The sequence below is a fragment of the Hyla sarda genome, chromosome 4 (assembly GCF_029499605.1).
Source record: "Hyla sarda isolate aHylSar1 chromosome 4, aHylSar1.hap1, whole genome shotgun sequence".
NCBI classification, from domain to species: Eukaryota; Metazoa; Chordata; class Amphibia; order Anura; family Hylidae; genus Hyla; species Hyla sarda.
Window position 1 is genome coordinate 155615065 of NC_079192.1, and position 20695 is coordinate 155635759.

Below are 20695 nucleotides of genomic sequence, written 5' to 3' on the forward strand. Positions count from 1 at the left end.
ACATATATCACAATTAAAGGGGTACTCCGGTGGCAAACTTTTTTTTTTTTTTTAAATCAACTGGTGCCAGAAAGTTAAACAGATTTGTAAATTACTTCTATTAAAAAAATCTTAATCCTTCCAGTACTTATTAGCTGCTGAATACTACAGAGGAAATTATTTTCTTTTTTTAACACAGTGCTCTCTGCTGACATCACGAGCACAGCGCTCTCCGCTAACATCTCTGTCCATGGGGTGCATTTGGTATCCAATACCTACACTACACTAGATAGTGAATCAGTTTAGCAACTTTTGCTTGTCATATTGTTGTCCATTCTAATGGGATTTAATTTGGTAATAAGTCAATGATAGAAAATAAAAGCATGAATAAAAATAAGGTAAACTTAATAAAACTTTTAACATGTATAAGCAAAACAAATTCAGTGAAAAAAATATGGATGCATGATGTTTGACATTGGGACCCAAAATTCATGAAACTTTCCTTCCACATTTGCATTATTGCCATAGAGAATTGTGACAACACAATGAAGTCAATGAGGGGAAGTTACTAAATCCTAAATGTAACACACCGTTCTTTGGTAAAATCTCATTTCTATGGGAATCCGCTGATTCAGCTTAAGACACTAGTCAGCATAGATTTTAGCTACAATATACGCCAGCTCTCATCATGGGCCAAAACTATTATAAGAAAATAAAAGCATGAAACAAAAATATAAAATACAATAAAAAATATAAAATACTACTCAGAATATTTCATTTAAAAAATGTAGTGGTCATTCAGTCTTCTGAAGTCTTTGAACTTTTTGTAGTTAATAAAATAATAAAAGTATTTCTATATAGCATATAAAGTATAGTTTTCTTTTCCATTAAGGGAAAAATGCATTTTCAAGCAATTAAATCTAAACATATAAAATACTAGTCTTTCTATTATTGTCTAGACATTCAATAGACTTGACATTTTATAGACTTGGGTCAATATAACGTTTCAGAAATATTTTAGCAGTGGGCAGAAGGACTGAAGGCAACTTGTAGTCTTCTTCTCATTTAAATGTTATTGCTATAAACATCCTCCTAGATTCATCTCCAGTTTACCCTATATGCTAGCTCTGAAAAAGTGGAGTTCTTGGATCTGTCCATGAGTCATGACAATCCTTATCACATCTACACTCTGCACCAATAGAAAAATAAACTCAGCACAACTTTATATCATCTGTGTCTTCATACACTTAGGTACCATTTAGGTACCAAGTTACGTTCCAAGGCAAGTATAACTGCAATGCATCTTAAGTGATGCTCACTATGGGGAATATTTATCATTCTATGCTTTGGTAAGTTCCGAAGGCATTTTTTTTTTTTTTTTTGCTTTACATTTGCTTATGTGCTTCATATTTATCATACTATCACAGGGGGTTGATAAATTTGGAGCACACAAGCAAAACAAAAAAGTCGCAGCTGAGACTTTTGTGAGACTTTTTTGTGACTTATAAAATTTGCTCATGTATGGGAGTTGTGTACTCCAGGTCAGACCTGGAGCAGACTTGCAACTTTTTGTATGGGTTTTGCAACTTTTTTTTTTTTGCCTGCGTGTGGGTTTCGCACATTGTAAATTTCTGACTACTGCAAAGTAAAAACTGAAATGTGCTTAGATAAGGCTGTTTGTAACTTTTTGCTTATCCATAAAAGTCGCACAAAAGTGCTTAGGTGCACGTGCGACTTTTTGTGCACCCGGAGTAAGCAAAAAAATAAAAAAAAGGCTCTAAATAGCTTGATAAATGTCCCCCTATATGATTTGCTTAGTTTGTGTAGAATTCAACATTGCAAGAAGTAAATAGGGCACTCCTTAAACTGTTGTTCATGCGGTTATAGTTTACTGGGCAGTGGGCCAATCAAAGCACCAGTGTTGCACGAAACGGCACTGTCACCCGAAGAAGTAACCCCCTTGTGTTTGTCTGTCTGTCCGTGCCACACTTTATACACTGATGTGTTGTTGTAACACTCACGTTTCAGTAGACAGGAACACTGGTGGTAGTGGATCTGCTGGACCTGTGTGGCTGATGACAAGGACCGTACCAGGGAGCGGAGTCTAAGGTGCCGCTGGTTTTCACCAGAACCCACTGCAAAGCGGGATTGACTTGCTGTGGCAGGCAGCACCCAGGTCGCTATCCCTGGCACGGCTCGACCACACAGGCGGCTGAGGAAATTCGAGGCACAGGTAGGATACGGCAACTCGTGATCGGGCAGGCTGCGCAGTAGCATAGTCAAGAACGTAGCAGGTGGTCATTAGCCAGACGGCAAAGGAACAAGGTCAAGCCAACGAGCAAAGGGTACGATACACAGCAAGGCCATACTCAGAAACACTATCTCTCAGGCACTAGGGCAACAAAGATCTGGCAGGGAAGTGTGGGAGGTGGAGGAATTTATTAACTGAGCCACATGTGTTAATTAATGGGCACACTGGCCCTTTAAATCTCAGAGCTTCGGCGCGCGCCCTAGAGGGCTGGGACACACGTGCCAGAGCAGAGAGGCAGAGGAGGAGGCAGGAGGAGCAGGAGGTGAGTCACGGGCTAGGAATCACATGCGGGCACGTCCCGTGATGCGAATCCCAGCCCCGCCGGCAGCAGAAGGAGACAGGGCCATGCGCTCACGGCCAGCGTGTGCGGCCAGACCGCAGATCATAACAGTTGTTAATAGTCTTCAATAAACCATAACCGCATGGGCAAAAGTGTGGCGAGTACCTTATTTACTTCTTGCACTGTTGAATCTTATCACATCTACATTCTTTAAACAAATCCACACCAACAGTTATCTGGATTTCAGCAGTTGACATAATCAAAAATGTCCCCATAACATCCCATATACTGAATATGAAAGGATACAGCGTATTTAATTCCATGTCTGCATCGATCACTAAGTATGGTGTATATATATATTTTTTTCTTTTTTGAAACTAACAAACAAACCTTGGTTATTAATTGTTACCTTACTATCTTGTGACACCTAATTATAGTACGATGTATGTGTTATATTTATTAAGCAACTTCCAACCATGAATGGTATTAATATTTTATGCTTCTTTGTTACTGGTTGTATTTGAACACAACAAGGATGACATACTTATATGGATTTCTTTGGTTTTTGTTTTTACTGCTCTTTTCTATGTTAGAATAGAATAGAATTAGTATTCTTGTATTGCTTGACATAGAATGGCTCCTGAGTTTGAAACACGTTGCATCTGCCAAATGAACATAATTGATGTCAATAACATTGGGCATTCTGAATGAAAATGAAAGTAAAGTGATCTTTACTGTGGCAACCACTAGGAAGGCCGGACTGCAACTCCCAGCATGCCCAGACAGCCAAACTACAACTCTCAGCATGCCTAGACTGCCCAGGCATGCTGGGAGTTGTAGTTCTGTAACATCTGTCCCTTCAGATGACATTTTTGAAAATTGCTGCTCTATTTTGAAGCCTCAAATTTTTTCAAAAAGCAAAAATATGTCCATTTTATGATGCCAACATAAAGTGGACATATTGTATTTGGGAATAAAAATAAAATGTATTTGGAATATCCATTTTCCTTACAAGTAGAGAGCTTCAAAGTCAGAAAAATGCAAAATTTTCATGACATTTTGGGATTTTTCACCAAAAAAGGATGCAAGTAACACCGAAAATTTACCACCAAAATAAAGTAAAATATGTCACGAAAAAAACTATCTCAGAATCCGAATATTCGGTAAAAGCGTTTTCGAGTTATTCATTCGTAAAGTGACGGTGGTCAGAATTGCGAAAAAGGGCTCAGTCCTTAAGGTGAAAAAGGGCTGCGTCCTTAAGGGGTTAATAAATATTGAATATTCTACTGTAACACTGCTGAGACATCTAAATACAGTACTTCTAAATACACTACTTACATGAGTCTGTATATGACATCGGAGGATTGTAATTTGTACTATATGAGCTGCTAATCTGTGGGAATTATTTTACACAATCTAAATCAGTATTTCCTTTAATCATAAACCCTATAATCGTCAGTAGACGCATTATTCACACATCTGTGAAACACTCCGCATCCTGTTTAAAGCTGATAGTTGATATGTATTTGTAAATCAGTCGTTCTTTTATATTGTAATAGGAATGTGTCTACGGGACTGCATTCTCAGCCTTGGTAATGTACATTTCATGTAGCTCTCTCACATCATCTTCACTTGGTAAGATGAGCAATTATTGTATCAGCTGAACAACAGAACACATACACATTGAGGGGAGAAGACTACTAGATTATCTCTGGGTACTTCATGAGGGAACTTTAGAATGATGTCTGGATAATTTGTGATCTTATCGTGATAGCATAAAACAGGAAGAAACTAGAGTATGTGGGAAAGAGCACTGTCTATTTTATTAACTACCCCATTCTGTAGAGATGGACAGCTGAAAGCATTGGACTTCATTTCACGTTTTCAGGTATTTGTTTCTAAATGTCAATAAAGTGAATGATTCACCGAAACACAATTGTACCATTTTGTGGCCTAACCCAATAACCTTGCTTTATTATATTCTATGTTCATGATGTGCTTTTCATGGGAACATTGTAAAAGGTCTGTCCAATGGAAACCAGGGGAAAAAACATATGCCCTCATAGTACATAGGAATGCCATAGAGTGAGGTCCCTGCTTAGGTCTCCCATCTTTATGAGCCAGAATGGAGAGCTATGTTGCCAGACCCATTCCATCCATGCATACCTGGATAGCGATACATTTAAATGACTGTAAAGTGAACTATGTTTCCTCTTCAGTGATTATGCTGCATCACATGACTATGGTAAGTAGTGACCTTCACAGTAGAGGCACAATAGAAAACAGTGTACCTCTAACACTCGGAGGCACACTGGTTGGGAAACACTTGTCTAGCCCCACTAAAGGTTCCTTGGGCACTATGATGAGCCAGTGTGATCATGAATGTACTATAGCTGTATACAGGCTAGATAGGCTTAGAAAGTGTAGCCTGGAATTCTCTAGTTGAGTTTGTAAAAATATAAAATATGAATATATGTATGATTGGTAATGCTGACTTTCTTCTAGTTACTCCAAAGTAATTATTAAACAAATGTTGGTGTTATAATTGTTTACACAGAACCAATAGTAACAGTTTTCTATTATAATGTTGTTCTCCCCATTGACCCCATAAAATGCAAGTTCTATGAAACATCAGGAATGACATATTCTATTATGGTTTTTACATTGTGCATTTTAGAGCACACATAATTGAGGTTTGAATTTTTTTGCTAATTTGTTACAAGCATTAAGTGCTTCCCAAAATAACACAGACTTAAAAAGGTTTTATTTTGTTTTGAATGGATGCAGGTATTTGGTAATTATATTACCTTTCACAATTAACTTTTACATTTAATGAAGCTCGGTATTATACAATTAATTAGAAATTATACACAGCTGAATGTATTTTACCGCAAAGTAACACTTGCCCCAGGTGTAAAGAAAAGGGCACAATGCCAAGCGCAGTGCACCTTCAGCATCTGGCACATTTAGTGGTAATACTACACTGTGTCTTATTATACCTTCTCTCTTCTTTCAAATGTTACTATAACTGATGTTTAATTAGGCAAATGAAGACTGGAACACCGGTAACAAATACATTAGAGACTCCCTTAATCTCCTGCAGTTACTGAAAGCTCTCTTCTCACAATGTGACTATGTAAATAGAAATTTAACCAAAAAATGCTTTAGGGCTCCTTCAAGCACACATTTTTTAGAGTTGTTAAATATTTGTAAAGCATTTTTTTAAGCATTTGTATGTCATGTTTTACAATCGTTTTGGTGGCACTTCTTATTTTGCAACAGTAAAAGTGTCCCCCACCAATCACTGGAAGGAAGTAACAGAAGTGCTTGGCCCAGAAAAGGGCATAATGGTATTTTAAAGTTCGATAGAGAATCCCAAATGAATAGGGACAGAAGAAACACTATACACAGAGCATGCTGCAATTACAAAAATATGCCAAAATGTCACAAAATGCCTTGCATTTAGTGTATTTTACATTATGATACAGACTTTAGTAAAATTGTTGAATATGTGAAAATATTGTGCATAAAATCAGCCTTACAAAATAAGTATTATTTTTGGAAACTATAAAATACATGAAAGATGTTCTTATTTTCCACATTCAAGAGTCAAAAGGGTGTACATGTAACTAAAAACAGACTGAGCTAAAATATATTGGGCTGCATTTAATAAGGCTTTTCTGAGAAGATTTTGTAGGTTTTTTTGTGTCATGCGCCAGTCTTTTCGACAAAGAAACCCATAAAACCCTACGAACTCTACAGGTCATCAGGGAAATGGGTTGTGTCTCCAAAAAAAAAAAAAAATACTGAATTTGAGCTCTGGAAAACCAGACAGCTCAGAACATGTGTAAAAAAAAATTAAGGGAAAATTGCCATGATACATGATACAATATTAAATACCACGGAAAAATAACTGTCAGGGAAAAAAAAACTCACAAAGAAAACTACACTCCACTCTTAGTAAATGAGGGCCATTCTTTTACATATTGCCAGTACTTAAAGGGGTACTCCACTGGAAAGCATTTTTTTTTTAATCAACTGGTGCCAGAAAGTTCAACAGATTTGTAAATTACTTCTATTAAAAAAATCATAATCCTTTCAGTACTTATCAGCTGCTTTTATGATCCACAGGAAGTTCTTTTCTTTTTGAATTTCCTTTCTGCCCAACCACAGTGCTCTCTGCTGAGACCTCTGTCCATTTTAGGAACTATCTAGAGCAGGATAGGTTTTCTATGGGGATTTGCTCTTACTCTGGACAGTTCCTAAAATGGGCAGAGGTGTCAGCAGAAAGCACTGTGGTAAGACAGAAAGGAAATTCAAAAAGAAAACAACTTCCTGTGAATTATAACAGCAGATGATAAGTACTGGAAGGATTAAGATTTTTGAATAGACGTAATTCACAAATCTGTTAAACTTTCTGGCAGAGGTTGATTTAAAAAAAAAAATGTTTTCCAGTAGAGTACCCCTTTAAGGTGCCCATATACATGAAGGATTAGCATGAGGGATTTCAACAAGTCTGATCTTTTTTGCTGTCAAAATTGTACCTTCCTATACATAACACGTATGCATGTGCAACAAAAAAGAAAAAAGCTGTTAGCCCTCCAAATAGTGAATTTTCAGCAACTAGTCTTTATTTTTTCTGAATGTTACCACTCACAGCACTCACATACCTACTTGGTATTTCTCAATAGTTATTATGGTAGCGTTTATAAATTGATAAAAGGCATAAACCCAAAAGGTTGCTCTTGAAATATGCAATATGAAGCTTTTAAGACATAGAGAATAAAAACTAATTGCTGTAAACTCAACTCTCTCCTTTGAATAATTGGTGGCTTTTTAGGTGTACCCCAAGGGTCTGGCACCCATTACCTCCAATCAGTCTAATGTTGTGTTGTCGGAAATAAAATAAAATGGTGATTTTCTGTACCAACACAAAAATGGCCATTAGTTACAAGTTGGGAAAAATAATACATGGATTTCTAAATTATTTACATATACAAATCTAAAAAGTATTGAGTACATATGTATCTAGCCCCTTTACTGTGAAACCCCTAACAAAAATCTGATGCCATCAATTGTCTTCAAAGTCACATTTGCAAGATGCAGAATTAGTAAACAGGGCCTTACTGTCTGTAATTTATTCTCAGTACAGATTAACCTGTTTTGTGAAGTTCTCAGAGTTTGTTAGAGAGCATTACTGGACAAACAGCAGCATAAAGACCAATGAACTCACCAAACAGGTCAGGGATAAAGTTGTGGAAACCTACAAAGCAGTTTTAGTTTATAATAAAAGATATCCCAAGTTTTAACCCTCTCACAAAGCATTAAAAAAACCATCATCAGAATATGGAAAGAATATGGTACAACCACAAACTTACCAAGACAAGGCTGTCCAACCAAAGTGGCAAGCCGGTCAAGGAGAAAATTAATCAGAGAAGTGGCCCATGGGGCCTCTGGAGGTGCTGCAAAGAGCAACAGCTGAGGTAGGGGAGTATTTCCACATGACAAATATTAGCGGGGATGCTTCTCTTTAACAGATACAGAGAAACTGGACAGAACTGATGGAAAGGTAGATGGAGCAAAATACAGGGCAATTCTTGAAGAAAATCTGATTTAGTCTTCAAAAGACTCGAGACTGGGACAGAGGTTAATTTATCAGCAGGACAATGACAATGACTAAACATACAGCCAGATCTACAATGGAATGGTTTATACCTGAATCTAATTTAGAATCTATGGCGAGACATGAAAATTAACGTTCACACAAGGTCTCCATCCAATATGGCTGCGCTTCAGCAGTTTTTGCCAGGAAGAATGGACAAACATTTCCATCTCTAGATGTGCAAAGCTGGTAGAGACATACCCCAAAAACCTTGCACCTGTAATTGCAACAAAAGGTGGTTCTACCAAGTAATAACTCAGTGGGGGGACTGAATATGTATGCATCCAACAAATTTTTCTCATTAACATGTTGCACTTTGTGCATGTTGTGTGATCAGATCGTAACATTGGCAAAAAGTCCAAGGGGATAAATACTTATGCAAGTCACTGTAAATATCAGAAATGTAGTCATGGACAATAAAGCCTGACAAATTATGTAATAATAACCAGAAACTGCACACTATGGCATCATTTGATTTGAGTTTGCCTTTAGGTTTTTACCAGTAGCAGGAAGGAATAAAGAATGCGAGGGCAGTATATATCGTACAGTATGTGAATGTTGTAGTGTGGATACATATGATTTATGAATCATCTTCCAGTTATCATAATCTTCTCAGAAGCAAATACATAACTAAAGGATATTTTCTAGCACTTTAGAATTATATCACCAAGAATGACTAACTTCAGCCTATACCGTTTAGGACAGCACAGTAATTTGTAGCTACAAAATCATACCCTCAGCGCAGTGGGTGTTCGCCACAACGTATAGGCTTCATATTGGCAAGGTACATTACATTCCAGGCATTTACTATTGCAGGATCAATGAGAAATATAAATTAAAAGTCAAGCAGTTAAGTCTGAATGAGAAATTAATTATATAATTCAATAGTTAAAATTGTGCATAAGAGACTGTTTAATGAAAAGCCCAGGCAAGAAGTTTTAGGAAGGTTAAATTGTAAATTCTAAATTGTGCCCATTTACCTAGGTTCTAAAACTAATTTTTAAAGGAAATTACACTCTAATTTCAAAATGATGTGTTTAATCAGAGTGGAAAATGAAAATTAATATGGTAAGAATGTGGACTGTGCACCCGGGAGGTCTTAGGATCAAGTAGTTCATTCAAAAAACCTCCTAGAAGCTGCAGAAATAAAACTTGTTACTAAATCCAATTATATTCAAGATAAAATGAATTAAGCAAGCAATAAAATGTCCACATGTGGATTATTCAATAGCTGCACTCTGAAGGCTTTGTAATATATTAACATGTCTGCTTTCAGACAAAATAAAATGAAAATAACACATTTTTGAAAGTATCACTAGAACAATTGTTTAGACAGTTGACAATTCTTGCAGTGTAACACAGTAACATAGTAACATAGTTCATAAGGTTGAAAAAAGACCAGAGTCCATCTCGTTCAACCTATAACCCTAATAAGTCCCTACTGAGTGTAGTACGAACAGGAGGACTGAAATTCTTGCTACTTGCTTGTATGAAAAGATTGTGTTTATTTTGGTTGTTCTTTAAAGGGTCCCATAAAACCCATGCTTATGTTTGGCTTGGTATATAAAGCATTTTACAGCTTTGACACACTTTGACTGGCCAAAATAGACTTTATGCAACTACTCGAATCAAACAATCCTATTTCCTTAAATTTCTTGGATTTACCACAATAAAATAACCCTTTCTGTCCTAAATTGTCTACAGTATTCCTACAGTGATACCTACCCCTTGCCTACATCCTATTTAACTACCATAGGGGTATGATTTACTGCTATATTTGGCATAATAACAAGCCATAAGTATGAGAAAACATAGTGATACTTACAAATATGTCCTTCCTCACCTTTCCTATTTAGAACATGACTTTGTGATAATTCAACACTTTAACACATTTAAATGTTAAAGGGGTACTCTGCCCCTATACATCTTATCCCCTGGAGAGGCGTGGCATGACAACACTGGGAGAACCCTGTGTTCTAAACATGCTAGGGGAAGAGTACCCCTTTAACCCCTTAAGGACATAGTGTTTTTCCACTAATGTTTTTTCCTCCTTACCTTTTAAAAATCAAAACCCTTTCAATTTTGCACCTAAAAATCCATATGATGGCTTATTTTTTGCGCCACCAATTCTACTTTGTAATGACATCAGTCATTTTACCCAAAAATCTATGACGAAGCAAAAAAAAATCATTGAAAATTGTAGGTCCATAAGATTAAAATGATACCCTACTTATATAGGTTTGATTTTGTCGTACTTCTGGAAAAAATCATAACTACATGCATGAAAATGTATACGTTAAAAATTGTCATCTTCTGACTCCTATAACTTTTTTATTTTTCCATGTATGGGGCGGTATGATGGCTCATTTTTTGCGCCGTGATCTGAAGTTTATCGGTACCCTTTTGTTTTGATCAGACTTTTTGATCGCTTTTTATGAATTTTTTAATGGTATAAAAAGTGACCAAAAATATGCTTTTTTGGACTTTGGAATTTTATTGTGTGTACGCCATTGACCATGCAGTTTAACAATGCATTTTTATAGTTTGGACATTTATGTACAAGGCGATACCACATTTTTTATTTTTTTTATTTACACAGTTTTTTTTTTTAAACGGGAAAAGGGGGGTGATTCAAACTTTCATTAGGGAAGGGGTTAAATCCTCTTTATTAACTTTTTTTTCACTTTTTTTTGCACTGTTATAGCCCCCATCGGAGACTATAACATGCAGTACATTGATTCAGTACACTGATCAATGCCATTGCATTGCATTGATCAGTGTTATCGGCGGTCGATTGCTCAAGCCTGGATTTCAGGCTTGGAGCAATCAATCGACGATCAGACGCGAAGGAGGCAGGTGATGTGTCCTAGCTGATAGGGACATCGCTTTTTTACCGCGATGGTCCAGATCACCGGGAAGCTTTCACTTTCACTTTAGTCGCAGGGATCTACTTTGATCGCCGTGTCTGAAGAGTTAATCCTGGACATCTGCCTGAACGTGTGGGTCCAGGTATGATGCAAGCTCAGCTCCTGAGCTCACTTCATAACCCTGCTGTGCCGCAGCACCGTTTATTAATGGCGTTTTGTGGCAAAGGGTTAAGCTTATGTTCCCTTTTTTCTCTAAACAATACAGATTTAGTTTCCCTAAAGTTTCCCTGGTGTGATTTTGTTGTACTCTTCTTCCAGTCTCTTACACAGTTCTGTGACTGTTGTGGGTTTCTTGGCCATAACTTTGTCACCAAGGATTTTCCTGAGGTTTTCTATTGGGTTTAGATCAGGACTCTAGGCTGGCATTTTCATTGTTTCATGGTTTTCAGTTTCAAGGAACTGCTTTGCCCATTTTGCTGTTTTACAGGGGGCATTGTCCTGCATATAAAAATTGCTGGCTGATTGAGTGATGAACGCAAGGAAGGAACCATGTGTTGTTGAAGAAGGTTCACACTTGCATTCATGCCATGTAGCTGTATGAGAGATCCAACTCCTGCTGCAGAAAACATTCCCCAAACCACTTCCTCCTCCACCTTTCACTAACTTCTTTACACACTTTGGGTTCAGTCTTTCCCCCAGTTTGTTAACGGACATAATGTTTCCCATCAGACCGAAATAAATTAAACTTGCTTTCATCACTAAAATGAACTCTGGACCACTTCTCCTCTGTCCACAAAACATGCTCCTCAGCAATGATGAGTCTAGCCTTTTGATTCTACTAATGAGAGGTTTGGTCACTGCATAGTGGGCTTTCAGTCCAAATGCTCTTAAACGTTGAGACATTGTATGACGAGACAGATTCTTACCCTGTTCAGTGCTGAACTGCAAGCAATTCCAGCTGTAGTGTTGAAATGATTACCAATGGAGATTCTCTGCATAATCCTGTCCTCTCCTGCATTTGTCTTTTGAGGGCAACCAGCCTTCTTGGGGAACTTGAATGAGTTTGTGATGTTGTAAAGATGCAATTTTCTAGAAATCACAGATTTGGAACGACCAACTTGCTATGGCTGATAGGGTCACCCCCTTTGGCCTTCATATGGACAACCTGATGCTGGAGGGTTTCAGTCACTTTGGAACAGCACACTATTTTTGCAAAGTCAGTGAAAACTGGAACGTTAAGCTGCCAGTTAAATAGGAGTTGTCAGATCATTAGGGAAATTAGCACCAGTTGCCAGATTAACACCAATAACTTGCAGGTATCTAAAAGTGTTCTCTAATTTTGATCATTGTTCTTTTTCAATTATCTAATTTACATTTTTATTCTGTGCTTTAAAATTAATACAATTTATGAAACAGCTATTTTATTCATGTTAGGATATATTCACATAGGACTACACTATGACCTTGACATTTAGGAAATTGTGTGTTGTTCTCTAATTTTGATCTTCATTATAGATATATAATTATTATTATTATATTTTTCAGGAAAACTGCAGGATCTCTCTATTTACTTTGAATTCGAGATGTGGTCTGACTAGATCTCTGAACATTGGGATCACAATCTTCTACTTCCTACTGGTTATTCCTATGCATCTCAGCTGGTAGATAGAGTACAACTCACACTATCTACCATCTGGCTGCACTGTTGACTTATTTTGAGCAAAAAATTACTACCTCTAAATCCTTCAATTCTAAAGTCTTTAACACAAAACTGCCAATACAATATTCAGAAATAGAAATTTTTCTCACAAAGTGCAGTATTGTACGTTTGGAAATGCTGAGCTGCAGTTGTCATCGATTTGACCACCTCCATCCAGTACAGTCAAGTATTTTTTATATTACATATACCTTCAGAAATATCAGTACTATTGCGAAACAGGCAAACCTTACCTGTTAAACCTTTTCCTCTGCCACTTACAAACATATCAAGAAAAAAAGGAACCAGAACAAACCTTTAGCGTAAACATTTTGGCAGATAAACTTTAAAAATGATTTATTAAATCACTCATGGTTAAAAGAACCAATTTACTGCTAAACAATTACTAAACTTGTATGCTATCCTGTTGTCACGTCTGGGCAGGGAAAGTGTGCAGCCCTGAACTCACCCGCAGCCTCTCTCCCTACCTACTTGAGTACTAGCCCTAGGTAGCGGGTCCACAACCACGGTGCCAGTCCCTTCCTATATAAGTGGTGGCCATCTGTTGTCAAAACAATCAACTACAAAAACAGTCAAAAGGTCGGGAAACAGCTAGAGTACACAAACTAAATAATAATAATAAGAAGAAAATAATCTAAACACACACACAAACTAAATCATAGTCACCAAGCCGAGTCCAAGCCAAGAGGGAACAAAATACAATAAAGGAGTTACAAAGGGAAGTCAAAAAGCTGAGCAAAGAATCACAGAAAACCAGAATAAACAGCAGAGTAAGAGGTTGCTAGGTCAGTTAAAGAACTATCACAAGCAGGGAATGACTGGAAAAGGCCTCCTTATATATATGCCTGAGCTGCAACCAGGAGGACTTTAATTGGCTCAGCAAGCTGAATAACACCCAGGAGCACAGAGGTGTTGTCCCAGCAACCAAAACAAACAACAGGGCTAGAAAGCACCCCTACGGGTTCTGGAAGAACCAGTCATCACACCTGTATACTTAATAATATATTACCATGTGTGGGCAATGTTGGCACTATAAATATGGTTTTGTCATCATTTTGCTCCGATTTGTATAACATAAAAATTATCCGAGCAATCAAATTTTTTATTTAAATGGTCCATGTGCTGCGTAGTTAGCATTACTCTCTATTGCAAAAACACCTTCAACCACCCTATTCAGATTTCTGCTGATACAGTATATTACTCTTATACCTTCATACCAGTATCTTCTCTGAAGAATTCCTTACTATTCTAAAATGGCAAAATAAAGTTGACCCATCTATACTATATTGAAGAACATATGTGGAGAGCAATATCAACCGAGTAATACTTGCAATCTTAAAGAGGTACTCTGGTAGAAAACAGATTTTTTAAAATCAACAGGTGCTAGAAAGTTAAACAGATTTGTAAATTACTTAAAAATCTTATTGTAAAATCTTAATCCTTCCAGTACTTATTAGTTGTTGTATACTCCAAAGGAAGTTATATAGTTTTTTTTGTCTGACAACAGTGCTCTCTGCTGACACCTCTGTCCATGACAGGAACTGTCCAGAGCAGGTACAAATCTTTATAGCAAATCTTTATAGTGGTCAGACTAAAAAGAACTATACAACTTCATGTGGAGCATACAGAAGCTGATAAGTAATAGAAGGATTAAGCTTTTCATACATATATATATATATATATATATATATATATATATATATATATATATATATAAAGTAATTTACAAGTCTTTTAACTTTCTAGCACCAGTTGATTAAAAAAGAAATGTAAAAAATTCCACCGGAGAACCCCTTTAATTTGTAACCCATATGCCCAATCTTATACCTCAATATCACTCAATAAAACCTCACTTACAACACAACCATGCAACAATAGCTCCAATTCTTTACCTACTATTATGTGTTTGATATTAGTGTCAAACTAAGAGCAATTTATTGTATGCAGTATATAACACACTTATCCTATCTGCATTTATAAAAGTGTATACAAGTCTTAGCAATTTGTTACAGAACTGAATTGCAAAAGCAAACTTGTCCAAAAATAACAACAGCAGCTCTCCTTTATGTATAATATCCTGCACCAAGGCCTTCTTCAGGGGAAGTCAGCCTGATAGGAGGCAACTAAACCAGCCAGGAAAAAAGGAGATGCTTGAAATTAACCAAAACCGCTTGTGGCATCTGAATTGTAGTTTGAAAAATCCAGCTTATCAAGACAACTCTAATTTTGTATTGTGTTTTTCATGGCACATATGTCTCATTCTTTAAACATTTTTCATTTCAATAGAGACTGACATCATAGATATAAATCTTTTCCTTAAGCTTAAAATAATATTCATTACATTCATATTCTCTCCAGGCATCAGTCACTTGGCATCGGTCACTGGAAACTATACTACCAACATTTATTCAGTCAATTTTAATTGGGTTGAGGGTAACAGGTAAAGGCAACTTCATAAACAACAGCAAAAGAGGCAACCAAAACTGAAAAAAAGAGTGTATTCTATTGATTATACAGTAATAGTAAAATATACCCAATGCCCTATAAAGTCAACAGGGTTATATATTTAGCTTTACTTATATAAAAACTTAATATGCAATGGAATCATTCCTATAATATTTAATTTTTTCAGGAGGTTTGATTGTGTCCCCATGCTGTGGTTTCTACTCACACCAGTGACCAGATAGACATTAGTATATTTTTCAGGGTTCATTGTAAATAATTGGTAATGGTGAACAGGTAAAGTTTTAGTTTCATATATTTCATATTTGTTGAGTTATAGGCTTATAAAAGAACATACATACTCAAAGTATGTTTAGGGAAAGATATTGCAAAAATGAGATGGATAAAGGAATTAACCTAATGGTATCACAAGTGTCATATTAAAGTGTCCTGAATTTACAGAGGAAAACGTAATGATATGTTCCAATGGGGAAGAGTGGGGGAGTCTTGTCATATAATACTAATTATAGACGATCCTCAAGTCTAAAGGTATAAATTGGGGGGTCTCTAGTAACACAGACATAAACACCATACACACACACACACATACATACATACACACATACACAGAGGTCAGGGCTCCTCCCAAAGGTAGCATTATGGATTCTTGATGCCATTAAAATAATGCAGCAGTCTAAAGGATGCATAGGAAAAGTCAGGCAGCTAAAAGAAACGCATCTGCAGACATTAAAAAAGTCTATCTTAAAAATCCACACCAGGAGATGTTTGGCAAGACCACCACATGTGACATGTCATCCCTTTTGTGGTCTAGCCACTACAGCATGTCTGGATAACAGTGGTCAACCTTGGATAGAACCTGCCTTTCACCTTTGCAATCATAATACAGCGTGCCATTGTGCAAGACATAGGAGAATACGCAATTCAATTTCCCAGTTGTACATAAAGTCAGATTTATAAGTAGTAATCCTCTGTCGGAAGCCCTATAAGGGCGTTGGCCCAAAATTATCTATCTGTCTAAACCAAAACTGTGAGATTTTGCCCATAACAGCCAGTCACAGCTCAGCTTTCATTTCACAATAGCTCAATAGCATATAAAAGCTGAGCTGTGATTGGTTGTTATGGGCAAAATAGACAGATTTGCTTTCAGGCAGATTGATAAATCTGGATCATAGCCTTTCATATACAGGGACAAATATAGGTATCCCATTGAATGGAGGGATGTGAAGAGTAACAATCCTGATGGATCCTCAGAAAATAATGGTTATATAAATAAGCCACTGGAAATAAGTTTGTCTTGTATCAATTGTAAATACAGTAAATCTGATTGGTAAAAGACCAAGGGGGAAATTGGTTATGGAAGGCAGGTATGAGCATAAAAATTTGTTTTATAGACTATGCAAAAGCCTAACTCATCTACTAAATTGAATTGAATTATAAGTGATTGTTGCAGAACCATTTAGGGGACCATATCACAGCTGAAAAGGAAATAGGCAGGCAATAATGCATGAGTCATGGGCAACCCATTGTGGGCATCATCTGAACACTGTACAGAGGAAAGGTGGCATAGTTGAGCTGCAGGATAATATTCGTAAACATTTGGGACCAACAACTGTCCTGCCTCACCTTATGGCATTCTGAAAACACTCCTTCCTCAATTGTATCTTAGGTATGCATGGGCTATTGGGACACTCACTGTAGAAATGTTATAGACTTTTGGAAAGGTATTCATATATTCCTTACCATGGAGCTTTAAAACTATTACTTTTTGTAACATTATAGTGATAGGGCATCTATGTCTTTTCAAAGTTTCAGGTAGCGGGTCACCAAATATGAATGACATGTATAACCCCTGACAGCGACTGTAGGCAGTACATAGCTGCTGAGACTTCATTCTTGATTTTAGTGTAATGTACCTTAAGGAGGATGTCCTTTAATTCTTGTTTTTGGCCAGGAATTTATGATTCTAGTCTACCATAAACAAGTCAGGGTCTGTCTGAGGCATAAGTTCCTGAAAGAGGTTAAGAGCTCTCAGGGCTGTCACTGTTTTTGTAATCTTCTAGCTTCAGTTCTCTCAACATTGCTTCCTCCAGGCCAGCTGCCATACCATCCATTTTGTTTCCATAGTTACGTGAGAGCCAAAATCTTGCAGCTGCTTCATGAAGTCTGCTACTGCTTTGGAAAGTTACCTGGTAGACACCTTTTTTATGGTCACATAAAGTTCTGCTGGATCAAACCGAGCTGTTGATGTTTCTGCAAGTGGATCTTGTTTCAAGGGCACCAATGAGGATGTCCTGCCATAAGGAGACCTTGTCACCTTTATTTTTTCTAGAAAAGTTTACATAAAGTGTACCGAGAAAGAGTATGTTGTCTATGCATTTTCTTCTTTTATTTGTTTGGCATGTCCTAAAATAACCCCTGGTAGTTTAGTGCAGTTTAGTCCAGAATTGATGTGTTTTCGAGATTTCTTATCTTAAGTGTTATGGAGCAAACTAAACAAATGTCTGCTTGGCACAACTGCATTCATGCACCTTCTGATCACTTCCCATTACATGTCATTTTCAAGAAATACTAAAATTCATGATAAAATAATAATTCAGGAGCATCTCTTTTTAGAACACTACGTTGTACAATTTATCTATTATTCCTACTGGGCACTGAGCACTCTAATACTGTCCTTTTGGTGCTCACAGCACCTGGTCAGAATGCAAAGGGTTTAGGGATGATCGAGCAGAGCCCGGTGAACCCGATAAAATGCTGATAGGTCCTCATTAAAGGTGTTGTCCCACAAATAAGTAAGAACGTGTGACACATATCTTTCTACAGTTTTCCAAATGTGAGAAAGGAGATCTGCATTACAAGAAACACAGTACTAAAAGTACACAATATTAGATATTTATGTATTACATGAAAGCAGTAAGCAAAACTTTTGAATTCCTGTGAAGTCTTTTTTCACAGTATGACAGATACCAATGCCTAAAATGCACAGGAGACACCGCAGACAAAATGGAAATAAATACGGTACGCTAAACGAAAGGTACAATTTCCAGGTGCCTCACAAATAATATATTTGCCTCTCAAATCAGTGTTTTTGCAAAAATAAACAGATTCTATAGAAAACTGAGAAAACTTAGGAAGTTGCATTTATTTTAAAATACTATGAAAATAGTTGTATGTTAGCATTTTCTCTCTCCCTTAGCATTTTCCCTCTCCCTTACTGTATGTAATATATATTGTGATAAAGTGGCAAGGAAAGCTTGAAATTCCTTGACTCACTCTGGAGAGTCCTTCACCAGGGGCCTAAGTAATTAGGCAGAAGAGAGGGGAGGTCTTCAAATGGAGGAAATTTAGTGTGATCTGGGCTCTCACTAGGAAGCAGCAAGCCGCTGTAAGGGGGAGACACTGGCCCTGTTGGGGGAAGCACACAGCCGGAGCTGTGAGTGGCCCAAGTGATAGTGTGAACTGTGAGTAAACAGGTCGCAGGAGTCATATGTTTTACTGGGTGAGGGTAGCTCTCCAGTTAGTCGACAGGGCATGCTGAGAGTTTTAGTCAGTGGCCAGACAGCCTAGGATTTTATTTTGTTCCTGTGTTATCTTTGGTTTTGCCTGCAACCTGTATAAATAAAGCTGGCGAGGTGCCAGACTTGTATCCTGAACTGTTGTGCACCTGAGTTATTGCAAGGAAATGTGTCCCGTGGCAGTGACCAGGACGATCCCAGAGCTATCCCCTAGGACGGTTCCTTACAATATATATACATACACATGTGTGTGTATGTTTGTGTGTGTGTGTATGCATATGTATATATATATATATATATATATATATATATATATATATATAAATACCGAAATCCTTGCAGCACTCCCAGAACCATGCATGTGGGTGCCAAGCGTCCTAGGTCTGATCAAGATATCCAAAAAGAGATGGCACAGCACTCCGAAGTATTCAAAAACTAAGTGAATTTATTCACCACATGTTACCAACAGCAAAGTTTCAGCTCAACACTAGAGCCTTTTTCAAGCATGATGCTTGAAAAAGGCTCTAGTGTTGAGCTGAAACGTTGCTGTTGGTAACATGTGGTGAATAAATTCACTTTGTTTTTGAATACTTCGGAGTGCTGCGCCATCTCTTTTTGGATATATATATATATATATATATATATATATATATATCTACACATATATATATATATCTAAACACTGTATGGTATTGTGGTGTCCCGGTACAGAACATGGTTCTGTACAGTCCTAAAGTCCCCTCAGGTAGAGTCCCTCAAGTCCACAGGACTCTCCTGCAGGATCCCCCTAGGTCATTATTATGATTTCTATTCTATATTACTCATGTACATTTATTATAAGTATTGTACAGTGAATATAAGCTATGTACAAAGGTTGTTAGGATTTTTACCCTCTATAGGACCTTCCTATGGTCATGTGATGTGTCATGTGATATGTGATCACCTGATATATCCAGAGTTCCAGAGGCACAGGTAACCAAAGGCAACCAGCTACCAATGGGCTTTAGTCCAGCCCCCTTATATATAAGGGTCTGTAGTCTCCACACTAGCTCTCTTGGTTCCTGCTCTTACTTCTTGGACCTTAAAGCAAGCACAGGTCCTGTACAAGTAAAGTCCTGTACAGCTAGGCCAAAGCCAAGAAACCAGCAGCCACATCTAAGCTGTAACTCTTCTATGTCTATAAGTCAAGTCTCTACTGTCCCTACTAAAGTCATAAGAGTAGTACAGTGGCCTGCATCATCATTATTGCAACTACAAGTCCAAGCAAGCCTGAGAGGTTCCCTGTGTGTGCTGGTCACCTCTGTGGAAGTTGGCTATCTGTAAGAACTGTTATACTGCCTTCTTCAGTAAAGTTCCAGTTGCATCAATACCCTACTTTGGACTCTCATCTACTATATGCCGTTTTGGGTTGGTTGGCGGTACCCTACACCATACAACCACATCATTGCATCACAAATACTAGGGGTTAACAACATCTTGCCCAAGGGGTTAATACCATCTGGCCCCTCTACCTACACCGCTACACCCCGTGGTCCCGCCATTACACCGTAGTTACCACAGTATGTACCCCCTGGCCCCATGGATGTCATAAGATCTCTGATGGTGCCATGTAGTATCAACACCAAGAAGCTAGCAGCAGGCTGGAGTGATCTCTGATCCTGGCCAATGCCAAACCGGATTAGCCATAATATACAGCAGACATTAGCTGTGAATGGGATTGGCTCTATTAAAGGAGTACTCCACTGGAAAACATTTTCTTTTAAATAAAATGGAGCCAGAAAGTTAAACAGATTTGTAAATTACGTCTATCAAAAAATCCCAAAACTTCTAGTATTTTTTAGATGATGTATACTACAGAGGAAGTTCTTTTCTTTTTGAATTTCCTTTCTGTCTGACAACAT

At 37.4% G+C, this 20695-nt stretch overlaps 1 protein-coding gene across 13 annotated transcripts in view; it reads right to left on the minus strand.

The window, feature by feature from the left end:
* THSD4 (thrombospondin type 1 domain containing 4) overlaps nt 1-20695 on the minus strand; it is an 874264-nt gene that overhangs the window by 58514 nt on the left and 795055 nt on the right. The gene's annotated exons all lie outside the window — the stretch shown is intronic.